This window comes from Canis lupus, chromosome 21, assembly GCF_003254725.2.
Source record: "Canis lupus dingo isolate Sandy chromosome 21, ASM325472v2, whole genome shotgun sequence".
NCBI classification, from domain to species: Eukaryota; Metazoa; Chordata; class Mammalia; order Carnivora; family Canidae; genus Canis; species Canis lupus.
In genome coordinates this window covers 40375514-40393125 of record NC_064263.1, presented here as the reverse complement: position 1 = coordinate 40393125, position 17612 = coordinate 40375514, and the positions used below count along the sequence as shown (strand labels likewise).

General features: G+C 40.8%; 2 protein-coding genes across 5 annotated transcripts in view; one reads left to right on the top strand and one right to left on the bottom strand.

Annotated features, from left to right (window-relative positions):
* The window catches only part of NUCB2 (nucleobindin 2), a 50577-nt gene extending 48012 nt beyond the window's left edge, over positions 1 to 2565 (bottom strand). For all 3 annotated transcript variants that reach the window (XM_025459643.3, XM_025459644.3, XM_025459645.3), the window contains exon 1: positions 2410 to 2565. The gene's annotated coding sequence lies outside the window, so the exon portion shown is untranslated. The remainder of the gene's footprint in view (positions 1 to 2409) is intronic.
* Positions 2566 to 2654: 89 nt separating this feature from the next.
* The window catches only part of PIK3C2A (phosphatidylinositol-4-phosphate 3-kinase catalytic subunit type 2 alpha), a 174919-nt gene continuing 159961 nt past the window's right edge, over positions 2655 to 17612 (top strand). For both annotated transcript variants that reach the window (XM_049099099.1, XM_049099097.1), the window contains exons 1-4: positions 2655 to 2780; positions 3479 to 3528; positions 4586 to 4747; positions 5357 to 5442. The gene's annotated coding sequence lies outside the window, so the exon portion shown is untranslated. The remainder of the gene's footprint in view (positions 2781 to 3478; positions 3529 to 4585; positions 4748 to 5356; positions 5443 to 17612) is intronic.

Below are 17612 nucleotides of genomic sequence, written 5' to 3'. Positions count from 1 at the left end.
CTGCCTTTGGCCCAGGGCGTGATCCTGGAGTCCCGGAATCGAGTCCCACCTCAGACTCCCTGCATGGAGCCTGCTTCTCCCTCTGCTTGTGTCTCTGCCTCTCTCTCTCTCTCTGTGTGTGTGTCTTTCATGAATAAATAAATAAAATCTTAAAAAAATATATCTAGTGTTTTGAAAGGTACCCTCATTGTTTGCATTGTGCATTTCATTTTAACCGGTATTTACAGAGCACAAATCAACTCGGTGAAAGTTGAACAGTAAGTACCAAGGACAAGCAGGGTAAGGGACCTCCGCCCTGGCAAGATAGCTTTAAGATTGCTGGAAGAGAACAGCATGAGTAACCACAAGGAGGAAGAAATAAATTTTTCACTAGAAAGTTAGAGCAGATCATGTAGAGATTAAAGAACAAGATGAGAAACCAAAGTTTCCATGTTCACCCCAATCACAAGAGTAATAGTATTTGAGATTTCTCATCCTGAATTTCTTTTCTTTCTTTCTCTTTTTTTTTTTTTTGGAATTTTGGGCCTTATTAACTGAGGAATATTTGTTGAGACATTTGTTTGTTCAGCATTTGTTGAACTTGCTGATCAAGTTTTGTAGAACAAGAACCCACATTCAGCTTCAAACAGGGTGAATCCTGAGGTAATTTCTATCAGGGACATGATGCAAGAATCTGGATATTGCCTAATTATTCAACAAAATTCATCAGGAAAGGCCCTAAGAAACAAAATTTTAAATAAATCTAAAGAAGCTATAGGTTATAGAATCCAAATCTATTATACCACTAGTCATACTACCTTTAACATATTCCTTAAAGCAAATGTCTCATCAATTCTTTCAATTCTTACAGAAGTCCAGAATCTCCTTCAAACAAAACTATCAGAAATATTTGCATATTAGATCCCAATCTATTAACCATACTAACCATACTACTTTTAACAAATTCCTTAAAGCACTATCTCAGCATTTTTTTCTATTCTTTCCCTTTCTCAGCATGATTGTTTTTAAATTCAATTTGCCAACATACAACTCTCAACGCTCATGTGTTTATCGATTCTTTATTTTTTTATTTTTTTTAAGATTTTATTTATTTATTCATGGGAGACAGAGAGAGAGAGGCAGAGACACAGGCAGAGGGACAGAGAGAGAGAGGCAGAGACACAGGCAGAGACACAGGCAGAGACACAGGCCGGGAGCCTGACGTGGGACTCGATCCCAGGTCCCCAGGATCACGCCCCGAGCTGCAGGGGGCACTAAGCCGCTGTGCCACCAGGGCTGCCCTGTTTATCAATTCTTTAGAAAAAGTCCAGAATCTCCTTCAGACAGAATTGACTATCAGAAATATTTGCATTTAATCTCCCTCTTCCCCCCTTTTTAGCCAAGATAATAATAGTAGGTGGTTGACGTTCATGTTCACCCAGGGACTTAATAGCCTTAATAAAAGGCTTAGATGGGAGCACTTACTTACGCAGTTGTGTAAACGTACATTATCCAATTTAAGAGTTTAGTGGACACTCAGCATCTCAAGAGGTTCTGTCTCCCAGAAACCAGAATAATGGTTCAATGGGTCATGTTCGTATTTTCCTCCCCCTTCTTTCTTCCTCTCCCTGTCTCCCTGCTCCTGTCTCTGTCTCGATATTGTAAAATAATTGCCAACCGAGACCACTTCCCAGCACCAACCACAACGAAGTCTACCTCTGTTCGCTGAGTTACCATTTGCGAAATGCAACAAGGAAGTACCGACTCAGAAACAGAAAGAGAAAAAAAAAAAAGAGAGAGAGAGAGAAAAGAAACAGAAAATGCTCATTTCACAGCAAGCATTTCTCCCTTAAGGGAAGACAATAGCACACCTGACACGAACTTTCTCTAAGTGACAAGGGTTGCCGGCTTAACCCGGGTGCAGGAGAGCAGGATTCGCAGGCCTAGTTTGGCGGGAGCGCGCGGAGGGAGGTGGTGGGGATGGGGGGGGGGTGGTGGGGGTGGTGGGGGCGGTGGGTGCATCAGCAGGAAGCCGGTGGGTGCACCCCTCTTCTCAGAGGGCACCTCCCTCACCCCATCCATCGACCTGCCTGCCTAGGCGAGGCTGGACCCTGCTGAGGTCTGGGGGTCTGCACCCACCTAGTGTGCAGGACCCAGACCTGCACGCCTGCACCCCGCCAAGAGCCTTCCACCTCCACCTACCCCGCAAAGAACACCCGGGTGCCCTGCTGCGAGTGGAGTGGGAAAGGGGGGACCCCATGCCTCAGGCTGCAACTGGAAGCGCCCCTCCACCGGCGCCCGCCCACCGTGAGGCTCCCCCTCGCGCTTCTCCCCGCAGGGTAGGGCAGGCGGAGCCCCGAGCCCTATCTCGGGACCCGCCCCAGCCTCCCGCCGCGCTGACCCGCGCCCACCGCCCGCCCCCGGCCTCACCTAGCCGGGGCTCGGCGCTCCGGGCTCAGCCTGCTGCGCGCGCGCAGGGCGGGAACCCGCCTCTCCAGCCCCCCGCCCGCGGTTGCGCTCCGCGCCTCCGCGGCCCGCGCGCTCCCGCCTCTCCGCTGCCGTGGCGACAGTCCCCGCCCCCTCGCCCGCCGCTGATTGGCCCTCGGAGCACCTCGGGCGTTGCCGATTGGCGGGGGCGCAGACGAGGCCGCGCCCGCTGGCGGAGAGACCGGCGGCGTGGAAGCCGAGCGCGGAGGAGCCTGACCCGAGAGAGACGTGGCGCTCGGCGGCGCAGGCGGGGAGGCCGCGCCCCTTCCTTCCCGAGCTTTCGTGCAGAAGCCTGCGAAGCCGAATTGGGGCGGGTGAGGTGCTGACCCCGGATCAGGACGGAGACCCAGGGCTCGCCTCCCCCTTGGCGGCTGGCCTGCGCCGGAGACGGGCTGTCAGGCCCACTTTCGCCTGCAGGCCTCGCTGGAGGTGACACCCCGGCCTCCTCCAGGGCGAGAACCTCTCTCTTACCCGCGTCCTCACCACCCGCGGTTATGCAGGGCCCTAGGCCCCTGAGCTCGATTGCTCTTTATTCCCGGTTCTCTCACCCCGCCCTGCGCACACATCTTTTCTGCTCTGCAGCCTCCCCTCGTAGAACTGAGACATCTACTCCACTCCCCCCACACACACACTTTAAAGGTGGGGAAACTGAGCCTCAAAGATATAAGGAGTTCGTGGTCCGAGGGTTAGAGAAGCTCTTGGAGCCTCGAGGCTGATTGCAAACCATATCTGCCAAATAATAGTACCGCTCTGAGCCTTCGTTTTCTAGTTTGAAAAAAAAAAAAAAAATGGTATCTACCTCTGAGTTGTTAGTGAAGATTAGAGGAGTTTAACGTTGCAGAAAATCAATACAGAACCTGCTGCATATAGGTTAATCATGGTTGCTCCCCTTTACCAGGAAATAAAGGCAGGTAGTAACAGACTGCACCACTTTGGCTCCAATTTGGGGCCAGACTTCCTATGTTGCAAAACCGGATTCAGCTTATACTTACCTAAGCGCTTTGTTCCACAGGTTACTCGTCTGTAAAATGAGGATGATGATCGTACCCTTCTCCCTACAGCGTAAGTTAGTAGAAAAGTGACCGGCACATACTATGTGCTCAATAAATGCTAGCCATTCTTACCTTAGTGGCTGAGCGAGGACGATAATTCAAGTCTAGGAGTTGCAAGACCAGCAAACTTTGCCCTTACACACTCATCATCGGCATGCTTAAAACAGTGCCTCAAACCTTTTTAAGGTTCAAAAAAAAAAAAAAAAAAAAAAAAACCTTTTTAAGGTTCAGTTAGAGACGCCCATTTTCTTTAAATCAAAATCTTAAACTCTCTCTCTCTCATCACCAAAGTCTTAGAATGTGGTGACTCTGCTTCTGCTGAAGGTTTATAATAGCAGAGGCAAATGTAAGGAAAATAATCATGTTCTGTTCCGATGGATAGATTGAAGAGCAAAAACACTGGAATAAGAAAGAATATGTGAGAGGTTCTGGTGTAGAAGCAAGAATTTCATTTTGAGAAACATGGGAAATATGATTAGGTATAGGTTATGTATCATTAGGAATCAATATCAGTGTCAGATCAGAAGACAATACCACATCCCAACACTGGAAAACACTTAAGTGTAAATACATCCTCTACATTTTTATTACCCATTATCTACCAGAGGGCCAAACACATAATGCCTGATCCAGACACTAAGATTTGAGATAGACCCTTTAGGGGGATACCTTGAAAGATCTGGTAATAATGTATCCAGATTATTTATATAATCCAATGGAGATGAATAATGGAAAATAAGAAAATTGGATTAGTCCAACAATAAAAGGAAAAGGATAATGTACGCTAGCTTGGTGACTGAGATGTCAGCATTATTCTTAGCAATATTCTGGCATGAACAAAAAAGAATTAAGGAAGACAGGGCAAACAAAGATTAAACAGCAAGATCCAAGGTTAGGAGAAGTTGCTGAGAAAAATATTTCAGAATGTCATGTTCCTATAAAGCAGGCAACAGTATCTCTTATAGTAATAAAGATTGTTTTGTGGTAGAGAAAAATAGAAATGTTGATAACAAGCCCTGGAAACACACTATGACCTGAGGGACTAATAAGGAAATGTTACTTAATAGGTAACCCAAAACGTGGGGGGTTGAGCACTGATGGAAAATCCGATGGGGAGGAGCATTGGAGAGCAATGGAGAACATACTACTATTACATTGCATGAGGTTTTGGAGTCAGAACTGGGTCCCCATCCTGTCTGGATTAAAAAACCAGCTCTACCTTTATTAAGGTAAGTTACTGGCAAGTTTCTTAACCTCTCTCTACAGCATGGTCTCCCCATCTCTAATATGGAGGCAATAATAGTTTCCCTTCTTAGAGTTGTGAGGATTAAGTAAGTTTATACTTGTAAAGCAGAGCAATGCCTGGCATACAGTAATGGCTGTATTGTTTGACGAAATATTGGTTTCAGTTTCTCCATCTGTGTCCTGGGATTATAATGCTGGATTTACTATAAGGATTCAAATGATGTGTATAAAATGTTGAAGAGGAGATGCCCAATAGATATTATTTCTCTTCCCCTCCACTACCCCCAACCCCCAGCCTATTACCTTCGAATCCCTTTCTGATTACCAATAGCTGCTGCCATCAAGGGGCTATTGCTCAACCCGGTCTATGCAAGGATAAAATATGTTTTCTTGATTTCCCTTGGCTCAGATGAGAAGCTCAAAGTGCGTTTACCAGAAGGCAGGAGAAAATAAAAGGGAAACAACTCCAGAGAACAAGCTGAGGTGAAGCCTACCCCCATGGTACATCTCTTGGTACTTCAGGCAGAAAAAAATGATGTCAGGAGATTCTGGCTTCCTAATACTTCAGTTCTCCCCCTTCTCACTCCTTCTAGGAACCTACAGAACACCAACTGGCCAAGTTCTTCATTGTCTTCAGAAGATGGGAGAGGGAGGCAGGAGTATTTACTGACAAGAGACAGTAAGTAATCAGAAACAAGAAAACTCAACAGTACAATCTCTATGGGAGCCAAGACTTACTCATTTTACTAAGGTCTAGGTCAGAGGTCAGCAAACTATGGTCCTTGGACCAAATCAACCAACTGCCCATTTTTTGTGAATAGTTTTATTTGAACACAGCTATACTCAACAGTCACACTCACTTGTTTGTGTATTGTCCCTGGTTGCTGTTGTACTACAATGGCAGGGTTGAGTGGTGGTAACAGAGACTGTTTGGCCCTCAAAGCTAAAACTATTTATTACCTAGCTCTGTACAGGAAAATAAAAATTGCTAACCTCTGATTTAGAAAATTTTGTTAGAAGCATCTTTTCAGTATCCTCAGTGTAAAAATTTTCACTTTCATCAAATCCTCTAACCCATTGTTTCTTAGACCTTAATATACATACAGATCACCTGGGGATTTTGTTAAAAGGCAGATTCTGATTCAGTAGATCCACAGTGAGTCCTGAGATTCTGCATTTCTAACAAACTCTAGGGGATACCAGTTGTCTCTAGATCAACTTGATTTCATCAGGTTTTTTCTTTTTTTTTCATTATTGAAACTTAATTGACAAATAATATTGTATTACTTTCAGGTGTACAACATAATGCTTCAAAATTATGTATTCAATATGTATATATTGTGAAATGATCACCACAATAAGTCTAGTTAACATCCGTCAACACACATCGTTACAAATTTTTTTTCTTGTGATGAGACTTTTTAATTTCTTAAGATTTACTCTCTAGCAGTGCACCTGGGTGCGTCAGTTAAGCATCCGACGCTTGATTTCTACTTAGGGTCATAGGATGGAGCTCCACACTCAGTGAGAAGTCTGCTTGAGACTCTCTCTCTCCCCCTCTACCTGCCCATCTCGCCCCCACCTTCACTCTCAAGTGAGTGCACATGCGTTCTCTCTTGTATGCACCATTCTCTCTTAAATAAATAAATCTTTAAAAAAAAAAGATTTACTCTCTAAGCAACTTTCAAAAATGTAATACAGTATTTTTTAACAATAGCCATCATACTATACATCCCTAGGATTTGTTTATTTGATAACTGGAAGTTTGTACCTTTTGACGACCTTCACCTATTTCACCCACTCCACACCCCTGAATCTGGTAACCACCAATCTGTTCTATGTGTTTGTTTTTGTTTTTATTTTTATAGATTCGACATATATGTGAGATCACGTGGTATTTGTCTTTCTCTGACTTATTTCACTTTGCATCTTACCTTCAAGATTCATCCACACTGTTGCAAATGGCAGGATTTTTTTTTTTAAAGATTTTATTTATTCACTTGAGAGAGAAAGAGAGCATGAGCAGAGTGAGTGAAGACACAGACACCCCGCTCATCCCCACTGAGCAGGGAGCCTGATATGGGGCTCAACCCCAGGACTCCAGAATCATGACTTGAGCTGAAGGCAGATGCTTAACTGACCGAGCCACCCAGGTGCCCCTGGATTTTCTTATTTTTATAGCTAAATAATATTCCATTGCATATAGATACCACAACTTCTTTATCCATTCATCCATCAATAGATACTTATGTTGTTTCCGTGTCTTAGTTATTTTAAGTAATGCTTCAGAGAATATGAAGATGCAGGTAGCTTTACAAGTTAGTGTTTTCATTCCTTGAGATAAATACCCAGTAGCGGAATTGCTAGATTGAATGGTAGTTCTATTTTTAATCTTTTAAGGAACTTCCCTATTATTTCCTCCATATTATTGGTGGATGCACCAATTTACATTCCTACCAACAGTGCACAAGGGAAAAGAGTTCCCTTTTCTCTAAATCCTCTCCTTTTGTTATCTGTCTTTTTGATAATAGCTATTTTTTTTTGATAATAGCTATTTTAACAGGTGTATCAATGAAGTATTCTCTCATTGTGGTTTTGATTTGCATTTCTCTGATGACTAGTAATATTGAGCATTATTTCATGTGTCTGCTGCCCATGTGAATATCTTTTTCAGAAAAATGTCTATTCAGGTCTTTTGCCCATTTTTAAATTGGGTGTTTTTAAAGTAATCTCTGTACCCAGCATGGGACTTGAAGTTATGAGCCTAAGATCAAGAGTTACATGCTCTACCGACTGAGCCAGCCAGGTGCACCTTTTTCTTTTGCTACTGAGGTGTATGAGTTATTTATATATTTGGTTATTAACTCCTTATCAGATATACGATTTGCAAATACTTTCTCTCATTCCATAGATTGCCTTTTCATTTTGTTGATGGGTTTCTTTTGCTGTGCAGAAACTTTTTAGTTTGATGCAGTCTCATTTGTTTATTTTTGTGTTTCTTGCCTTTGTTTTTGGTGTCAATTCCAAAAAGGCATCACTAAGACTGATGTTAAGGAGCTTACGACCTATGTGGAGGTTCTTCTAGGAGTTTTATGTCAGGTTTACATTCATGTTTTAACCTATTTTGAATTGATTTTTGTTTATAAGATAGTGGTCCAGTTTTTCTTTTGCTTGTTGCTGTCCAGTTTTTCCAACACCATTTATTGAAGAATCTGTCCTTTCCTATTGTGCATTCTTGGCCCCTTTGTTGTAAATTAATTATTGGCCATATATGCATGGGCTTATTTCTAAGTCTTCTGCTCCCTTGAGCCATTATGTCTGTTTTAATGCTAATACCATACTGTTTTGATTACTATAGCTTTGTGATATTGTTTGAAATCAGGAAGTGTGAAGCCTCTGGCTTTGTTATTTTTTTTCAAGATTGCCTTGGCTATTTGGGGTCTTTTATGGTTACATATAAATTTTAGGAAAAAAATTTTAGGATTATTTTTTCTATTTCTGTAAAAAAAAAAAAAGCTACTTGAATTTGCATTGAATATGTCAATTGCTTTGGGTTATATGGACATTTTAATAATATTTGTTTTTCCAATCCAGGAGCATGGCATATATTTTAATTTATTTGTGTCTTCTTCAATTTCTTCAATTGATGTCTAAGTTTTCAGTATATAGGCATTTCACCTCCTTGGTTAAATTTATTTTCTGGTATTTTATTATTTTTGGAATGGAATTGTAAATGGTACTGTTTTCTTAATTTTTCTTTCCCATTGGTTTTTATTATCAGTTCTTTCTTGTTATCTCTTTCCTCATTATCTAGCTTAATTTCTCTGGTTCATCAGTAAAATAAGTCCTAGGTAAACATCAACTTCTTTGTCTTTCTTTCCCTGTATTGCTCTCGCCTAAACAAAACAAAACAAAACAAAACAAAAAAAAAACCAAACAAGCAAAAAAAAAAAAAAAAAACAGCCCTGGACAAAACCAAAATATTCCTTTGTCTTATCTCTACCAATGTACTTCTATGTTGCTGGACAAATATCATTAGACCTCTGTCTCTAAATTCATGGTCACCAACCTCAGACAGACCCTAACCACTGCCTAGCAATCCTCCAATATTTCTCTAACATATTCTCTCTTGCACACTTTCGAAGGCCATTCCATACTCCTTGCTCTTTAGACCTTCCATTCTTCCTTCCCTCTTATTTTTACCTGACCCTCATTCAGCTTTGTTGAGAACCACCTTGTACAAGTTAAGGAAATCTTGTTTTAAAGCAGGGTTTCTCAACAGCAGCACTGTTGATACTTTGGGTCAAATATGTTTTGTTGTGGGGGATTATCCAGTGCATTAGAGATGTTACCAAAATCCCCGGTATCTACTACACTCTAGATGCCAAAAATACCCACCCTCAGTTGTGTCAACCAAAAATATCTCCAGACATTGGTAGATATTCTTCAAGGGGCAAAATTTCCCTAGATGAGAACCATTGGTTTATAGCAACAGAAACTAATTCTAGCTAACTTTAAGAAAAGGGGGACTTATTGAGAGGATAAGTGAATAACTTGTAGATAGACTAAGCAGGGAAGCAATCCCAGAGGCAAGAGATCTTGGGCCTTTTTCTAGAAGGGATAATAGATTATCTCCTTTTGCCTTTGGATATTCCTAATTAAGTTGAAAAGTTTCAGCAGAGGGCAGCCCCAGTGGCTCAGTGGTTTAGCGCCACCTTCAGTCCAGGGCGTGATCCTGGAGACCAGGGATCAAGTCCCATGTCAGGCTTCCCGCATGGAGCCTGCTTCGCCCTCTGCCTGTGTCTCTGCCTCTCTCTCTCTCTCTCTCTCTCTCTCTGTCTCTCATGAATAAATAAATAAAATATTTTTTTTAAAAAAGAAAAGTTTCAGCAGAAAGAATCTAAGTTCTGTTTAAATCAGGTATTTATTCCTGTGACCTGGGAATAGAGTATGTAAACAAGATCAAAGCAGGAAGAGGTGTTCAGGAGAAAAAAGGAGTAGCCACCATACCTCCCTCATATGCTGTATCTATATTCACCTAAAGTGACATAAAACCTGACTACAGGGGCTTCAAAGAATTGGAGTTTATTTTTCTGTGATAAAAATAACTCTGGAGGTAGATAGTTGTTGGCATTGGTTCAGCTGCTAAACAATATCATCATAGCTTCTTGCCTTCTCTCAGCTCTGGCTTTTCATCTTCAATTTTATTGAAGGTTGAAAGATGGCTATCATACCTACTGCATCATGAACTTGACTATGTTCAAAAGCAGGAAAAACATACGAGTTGGGTGAAGGTAGCAAAAGGGCCTTTTATAAGAGAAGTTATCTCTTTCCTCTTTTCTCAGCAAAGGGAAAGCTTCCACTAAAGCCACCTAAGCAAACAACCTTTAAGTTTCATTGACCAGGGGCACCTGGGTGGCTCAGTGGTTGAGCATCTGCCTTTGGCTCAGGTCATGATCCCAGAGTCCTGGAATCAAGTACCACAACAGGCTCCCTGCAGGGAGCCTGCTTCTCCCTCTGCCTGTGTCTCTGCCTCTCTCTGTGTCTCTCATGAATAAAATAAAAATTATTAGAGAGAGAGAGAGAGAGAGAGAGAGAGAGGCAGAGGGAGAAGCAGGCTCCATGCAGGGAGTCCGATGTGGGACTCGATCCCGGGTCTCCAGGACCACGCTCCGGGCTGAAGGCAACCGCAAACCACTAAGCCACTGGGGCTGCCCAAATAAAATCTTAAAAAAAAAAAAAAAAAAGTTTCACTGATCAGAAATAGGATCAATGGTCATGCTCTTAGCTGCAAGATATGATGGGAAAGGGGAATGCAATAGTCGTGACTGGCTGAGACCAATCACTATTAATTCCCTGGGTCTGGGCCATTGGTGCCAAATTTTAGGTTCTATTAGCACGAGAAGAGGAGCTAAGCTGTTAGGCAACAGTGTAGTGTCTGCGACATTTTCCTACTGTCAAATCTGCAAACCTACATGATTCTGTAACCATTTCCTCTTTCTTTCCTTCTGTAACAATAAAAATCCATTTACCTGTATTCTGAATCCATTCGTCTCAGTTCTCAAGGACTTCATTTTTCTCACTTGGGTATCCCCCTGTCTTTCCTGTATCATTAATCCCCCCTAGCTATTGAATCACACTACAGGCATACAAAAATGCTTTTCCATCTTTAAAAATCCCTTCCTTATGGATAAATAAAAAGATGTGTGGGGCATTTGGGTGGCTCAGCAGTTTGGCACCTGCCTTCAGCCCAGGGCATGATCCTGGAGACCTGGAATCAAGTTCTGCGTCAGGCTCCCTGCATGGAGCCTGCTTCTCTTGCTCTGCCTCCTTCTCTCTGCCTGTGTCCCTGCCTCTCTATATATATCTTTCATGAATAAATAAATAAATAAATCTATCTTTAAAAAAAAGATGTGATAAACATTTTTATTATAGAATTCAGTGATATTTACCATGAAATTCATTCAGTTTTTCTATATGTTTAAAACTTTCATAATAAAATATTTGAAATAAAATTCTTACCTTGATTCCAAATCACATCTAACTTGTTTCTCTGGTTATTATTTGTGCAAATTCCTTTTAAAATTCCTTTCTTTACTTGCTTCCCTCCCTTTTACTCTCAGTTTATGTCAATCTGACTTCCATCTTCTCCACTTCTCTGAGATTGCTCTTTAAAAAAATAAAAAAAGATTTCATTTATTTTTTTCATGAGAGATACAGAGAGACAGAGACAGAGACACAGGCAGAGGGAGAAGCAGGTTCCTAGGGGGAGCCCAACGTAGGATTTGACCCTGGGCCCCTAGATCAGGCCCTGAGCCAAAGGCAGATGCTCAACCGCTGAGCCAGCCAGGCGTCCCTGAGATTGCTCTTATTAAGCTCACCTTTGAATGGACAATTTTCTATCCTCATCTTATTCAGTAATTAGCAGGATTCTTTGCTGCTAACTTCTCTCTTTGAAACACTTTGTACTCTTGGCATCTGACACCATTCTCTCCTAGTTTTCCATCTTTTTACATACTCCTTTTCAGTCTCCCTTGAGAGATTTTTCTCCATTACACAGCTTCTAAAAGTTGGAATATCCCAATGGTTGGTTCTGGAACCACTTCTCTGTCTACAGTCAATTTTTCCACAGGGGCATTATTGGCATTTTCTGTTAGGCACTTCTTCACTGAGCAGGATTTCCCACGCATTTCAGGATGTTTTACATTCCTGGACCCTACCCCCTTATCCTTCTAGTCAATGTGACAACCCAAATTGCTTTTAAGCAATCTCTAGAAAAATGTTATCTCTCAGGATTAAAAACCATTTTGTCTTTTATTGGGTGATTCCATCCAGTCCATAACCTGAAATATCATACATATGCTAATTCTCAAGTATCTCTAGCCCAAACATCTCTTTTGAAATCTAGACTGCCTGCAACTATGTGCATGGTATTTCTATCAGAATGGCCTATTACAGAAGCCCAGTAAGTATTTGATGAATCAATGATATAATTAACTGACTTTATCCCCCTCTTATCTAAACTAAATTCTTGATCTTTTCCTACCTGTTGTTCCCTGTGGGAGACACAGGGATGTGCTGCTAACGTACCCCAAGCATCCCCCTTCAAGAAAGACCTGGCTGTCCAGCTGTGAGGAGTGTGGTTAACTGACAGCATCTAGCTTTTACTTGCTTTACCTCAGTTTTACAGCCAAAGTTACATTCTTCATAGGGTATAACTGAAAGTATACTCTTCTTGGGGAGGGTGATAGTACAAGGGCCTAGTCCAGTGTAGAACTCCACTAACTCATCTGCTTTGCCCCAGGGCTCCCCATTGGGCCCATAGAGACTGTCATTTTTGCATTACTGCCAGTGACCTCCCCCTTCACAATTCTGCTTCTGCCTTTTACTTTCAGAAGTGTAACTCCCTGATAAGTCTTTATACACCAGCTCTGTCTTGACATCTCCTTCCCAGAGTTATGCATCCAGTTGCTCAAGCCAAAATCCTGTGAGTCATCCCTGATTCTTAATTTTCCTCGACACACTACCTACCTAATCTGTCAACACCTTCTGTTGATTCTACCTGTAAGATACATGACCACTTGTCTCTCTCTCTCGTCCAAGTCATGATCGTTTCTCACTAGAATACCACAAGTAGTCTCAAACTAGTGTCCTAATCCCACTCTGATCCCCTACAATCCATTCTCAACGCAGCAGTTGGGGATGATTTTTAAAATAGCACTGCTCAGGGCACCTGGGTGGTACAGTTGGTTAAGCATCTGACTCTTGATTTTGGCTCAGGTTGTGAAATTGAGCCTCATGTTGGGCTCTGCACTCATGGCAGAGTCTGCTTGGGATTTCTCTCCCTCCCTACCCCCTGCCCCTCTCTCAAATTAATAAATCTTTAAAAAAATAATAAAACCTAGCACTTCTCTATTTGAAAACAATGGCTTCTCATCCAAACTCCTTTGTCTATCAAGGCTCTTCCTGATACCTCCTGTCTTTCTGTGCAGCCTAATTTCTTACTACCTTCTTCTCAGTCACTATGGCCTCACCATGTTGGTTTCTTTGTTCTTAGAAACCATTTCCAGTTAAGGCTTTTGTCCAAGCTGAACCCACTTCAGTAGACCACTATTTCCCCTGCATTTTTGCATGGATGGATCTTTCTTGTTAAAACTCAAGAGCCACTGCCTCAGAAAAGTGTACTCCAACCATTCAATCTAACGTAACTTCTTCCTTTCCATTATTCTCCCTGATAATATGTGTATGTTATATGTATGCACAAGTTCATTTATATATACAGATATTCACATATATATGCTTCTTTCCTTAATCATGTTTGTCTATCTCTCTCACTAGACCATAAGATCCATGAAGGGATAGACAATATTTGGTTTATCACTGTTTACCCAGAGCTTAACACAGTGTCTGATGCATTTAGTAGGAAATCAATACTTATTTGTTAAATGAATGAAAGGAAAATCACTTAATTATGTTAGGTCATTATGTTGTTAGGGATTTTTTTTCCTCAGTGTTTTGGCAAAGGGATTTTATTTTTATCTTTTTTTCTTTAGAAATAGAATGGAAATTGTATTCTCTGCCCACTGATATGATAGTGACTAACATATAGGAGACAAATACTAATAACAGTAAATCATAATTATCTAGATCCATGTTACAATGACCATAATTTCAAGAGTCTCTTAGTTTAAAAAAATTTTATTTATTTATTTATTCATGAGAGACAGAGAGAGAGAAAGAGAGAGAGAGAGAGGGGCAGAGGGAGAAGCAGCCCACCTATGAGTTGATCCCAGGACCCCAGGATCATGACCTGAGCTAAAGGCAGACACTCAACCACTGAGCCACCTGGGCACTCCAAAAGTCTCTTATTTTAAAAATTAGTCTATCCCTACCCAGAAAGTTTTATAATATCCTTAAAACAATAACCCTCCTCCTACTTAACCATCTTTCAAAAAAAAGAAAGGGTCCCACATTGGGCTCCCCTTGGGGAGTATGCTTTTCCCTCTGCCTATGTCTCTGCCTCTCTGTGTGTGTCTCTCATGAATAAATAAATAAAATCTTTTAAAAATATAAATAAATAAATAAAATCTTTTTAAAAAATAGAAAGAATAAACTATTTCATACAAAGTAGTATGAAGAATCCTGAGGTATATATTCCATGAATTGTAAAAATTCAGTGAGAATAAAATTCAGTCATGCTGCAGTAAGAAACAGTACCAAATAAATATTATATGCTACATTCATAATTGCTTTTCCTTCAGCAAAAAGCCTTAAAATGTGCAATGACCGCAGTTATAGAAATCTTATTCCTAATCTCTGGATTTTCATTCCATGAAGTTAAAAAAAAAGATAAACTTTTCACTCTCCCTAAGTAGTAGACAGTATTTTCTGAGAGCAGAATCTTTTCAAAGATCTCCTATAAAACTTCACTATGATAAAAGTTAACCTGAAATACTTGGAAAACTAACTTTATACTTTTTATTCACTCTAAAGAGATCTAAATCACAGTTTTTAAGCATCCTTCCCTAACTTTTATGATTCTTTTAAAAATCTTTGTTAATGCAGGCATTTTCTTATAACATCATGAACTTTTCCAAACAACTTCATCCTTCTGTGACGCCATAAAGATTGTTATCTTCCCACTCCCTATCCCAAGTTGCAGTCCTGAGATGATATTACTCATCACGACACAGGGGGATGACACAAAGAATATGCAAAGGATTGCAATGGTATGCAGGAGTGAGTTATCATTCCAAGATGGTAGGGCCATTCATTTGTCATAAATGGCATGACCAGGTAAAAGTGGAGGGGAAGACTATTGGCACAGTTCATGATATCACAAGGAGAGGGGTAAAAATTGATGCATGAAGTGATGGGCAAACTCTGAAGTCACTAGAGGGTGGTGCAAAATAGTACTTCACAAGCAGGGGAGAGATGAATCCATATTTGGGAAGTCAGAAGGAGATGGAACAGTCCTTCATTCCTTCAAGTATGATATCACAGAAAACTAGGAAAGTTTCAGACAAAGTCTCACAAACTAGTGCCCAGGAGTAGAATCCGGCCCACAGACATGTTTTGTTGGCCTGCTTAGAGAGTTAGTTGGGTTTTTTTCCCAATTAGTTGCCAAGTTGAGAGTTTCTATAATAAAACTCAGAATTTCTGGCTTCTCTTGAAAATGTTGGAGTTCTGACAACCCTTAGCCTGCATTCCTACATGGCAGCACTGGCTGGAGCAAAATAACAGCTTCCTTCTTTGGGCGAAGCAGATACTCTTAGTTTACTAGTCCCTACTTAGCCAGCTTTACCCGTATTATCCACCCAGCACTTGTAGGCATTTAAGTTTGTGACACTGGTTTGGAGAAGTCCGTATGACAAAAAGGTGAGTCAATGTTGAAGAAATATATGATAGGAGAGAAAGGTAATCTATGATATAAGAAAGTACAGAGAGCTTGGAAAATTCATTATGACAAGGATAGAAGCAGTAGAATAATTATATCTGACCCTTTTAATCCCAAGAAGATTTTTTCTGATCCTGCCACTCTCAACTCAAGGCATTTTGCCCCCATTATGTATTTGAGAGCCTTGCAATCTATTCATTAACCAAGAAATTGAACTGGATCAGTAGAATTTAGTTCATAAGATACTTTCTCGAAAAATTCATTAATATTGGCATAATTCTTATGATATGTTTGCTGGCAGATATCCTTAGTGTCAAACATCCTTGGGGGCAGGTTTAGAGGAAATCCCATTATCCTGAAGTGGTATTAACCATTATATCTTCAAAGATTAAGATATTCTATAACAGGGATCCCTGGGTGGCGCAGCGGTTTAGCGCCTGCCTTTGGCCCAGGGTGCGATCCTGGAGACCTGGGATCGAATCCCACGTCGGGCTCCCGGAGCATGGAGCCTGCTTCTCCCTCTGCCTATGTCTCTGCCTCTCTCTCTCTGTCTCTGTGTGTGACTATCGTAAATAAATAAATTAATTAATTAATTAAAGAAAAAAAGATATTCTATAACATCACCAATTATTTGTCCTTAGAGCATCTTATTCTCCTTATTGCCTACATGCCATGGTTCAGATGGAATATCTTTCTTTCTCACTAAACTTGTAGACATTCTTCAAGGAACAGTGGAGAAATCACTTCCCATAACTATGCTCTCCTATCACCAGGAAATAGCTCCTCTATTAGGCTCTTATTGAATTTTAAAGGTACCTTTATTAAAGAAGTTATACCTTTGTTATAGAACTGTAGTAGACTTTTTTTTTAAATGTATTAATCTCCTTTGGTAGAAATAAAGACAGTTACTTAAAGGCAATATTTTTGTGTCTCCAGGCCTTATTAATATAAAGACATTTATAAATATTTGTTGAATGAATGGTCCCACGAAGATATAAAAATCTACTAGGTCAAAGGTTAGGGTGGGGTCATGATGGGACTTGCTATTACATAAAAAATTGCCATAAGGGGATGAAGCAGTATATGATGTCATGAGAAAATTCTATGAGAACTTATCTGATGACACCAGTAAGGAGGTGTTGACTACAACAGGAAGAAGAGCTAGTCTATGCATTTGGGTGACGAGGGTGATGCAGGCCTCTCAGGAGTCCTCCCATGCCCAGATAAGCACTAATACCTACCACAGTGCCTGGAATCTAGTAAACCTATAATAAACACTTGTTGAGTAAATTAATGAGGGAATGACCCTGCGAATGAGCTAGCATATACGGGGCTCTGGACCATCCTTAAACCAGGCTTTGGTTCTAATCCAGGTTAGTCAAGAGTGGTTTGGTTTCTGTGTCAAGCTGAACTGGCACATAACTATGTTCTGAGTTGGGCTGTTCTCTTAGCTGAGGGCAACGTGGCTGTTTATCTATGTCAATATAAATCTGGGTACCACATTATATTGAGATGGTACTGGCTGGGATTCTGACTGAATTGTAAACAGATTTTTGAACTGGTATGCTTGGACTGGTCTGCAGGTTTGATCTTAGATATGGTTTCCAGTTTGGGTTATAGATTGGTTTGAGATTTTCCTTGGCTATGCAATTAGCCCATAACTGAAATCATGAACTAGGTCAAACCAAAGAATGTGGTCAAAATTCAAAGATAAAAGAAATTAGTAACTTTGGAACACAGTGTTTTGGCATATATACACTTAGGCTAAAGACCAAAAGAACTATAAACAAACATTTTTTCCACTTTTTTGTGCTATTCTATTGAGCCATGATTGACGTATAAAAAACTATACATATTTAACACATTAGGCTAGGTGATTTTGAAGATATGTATACATATGTGAAACCATCACCACCATCAAGGCCACACATATCCATGATTTCCCAGTTTCC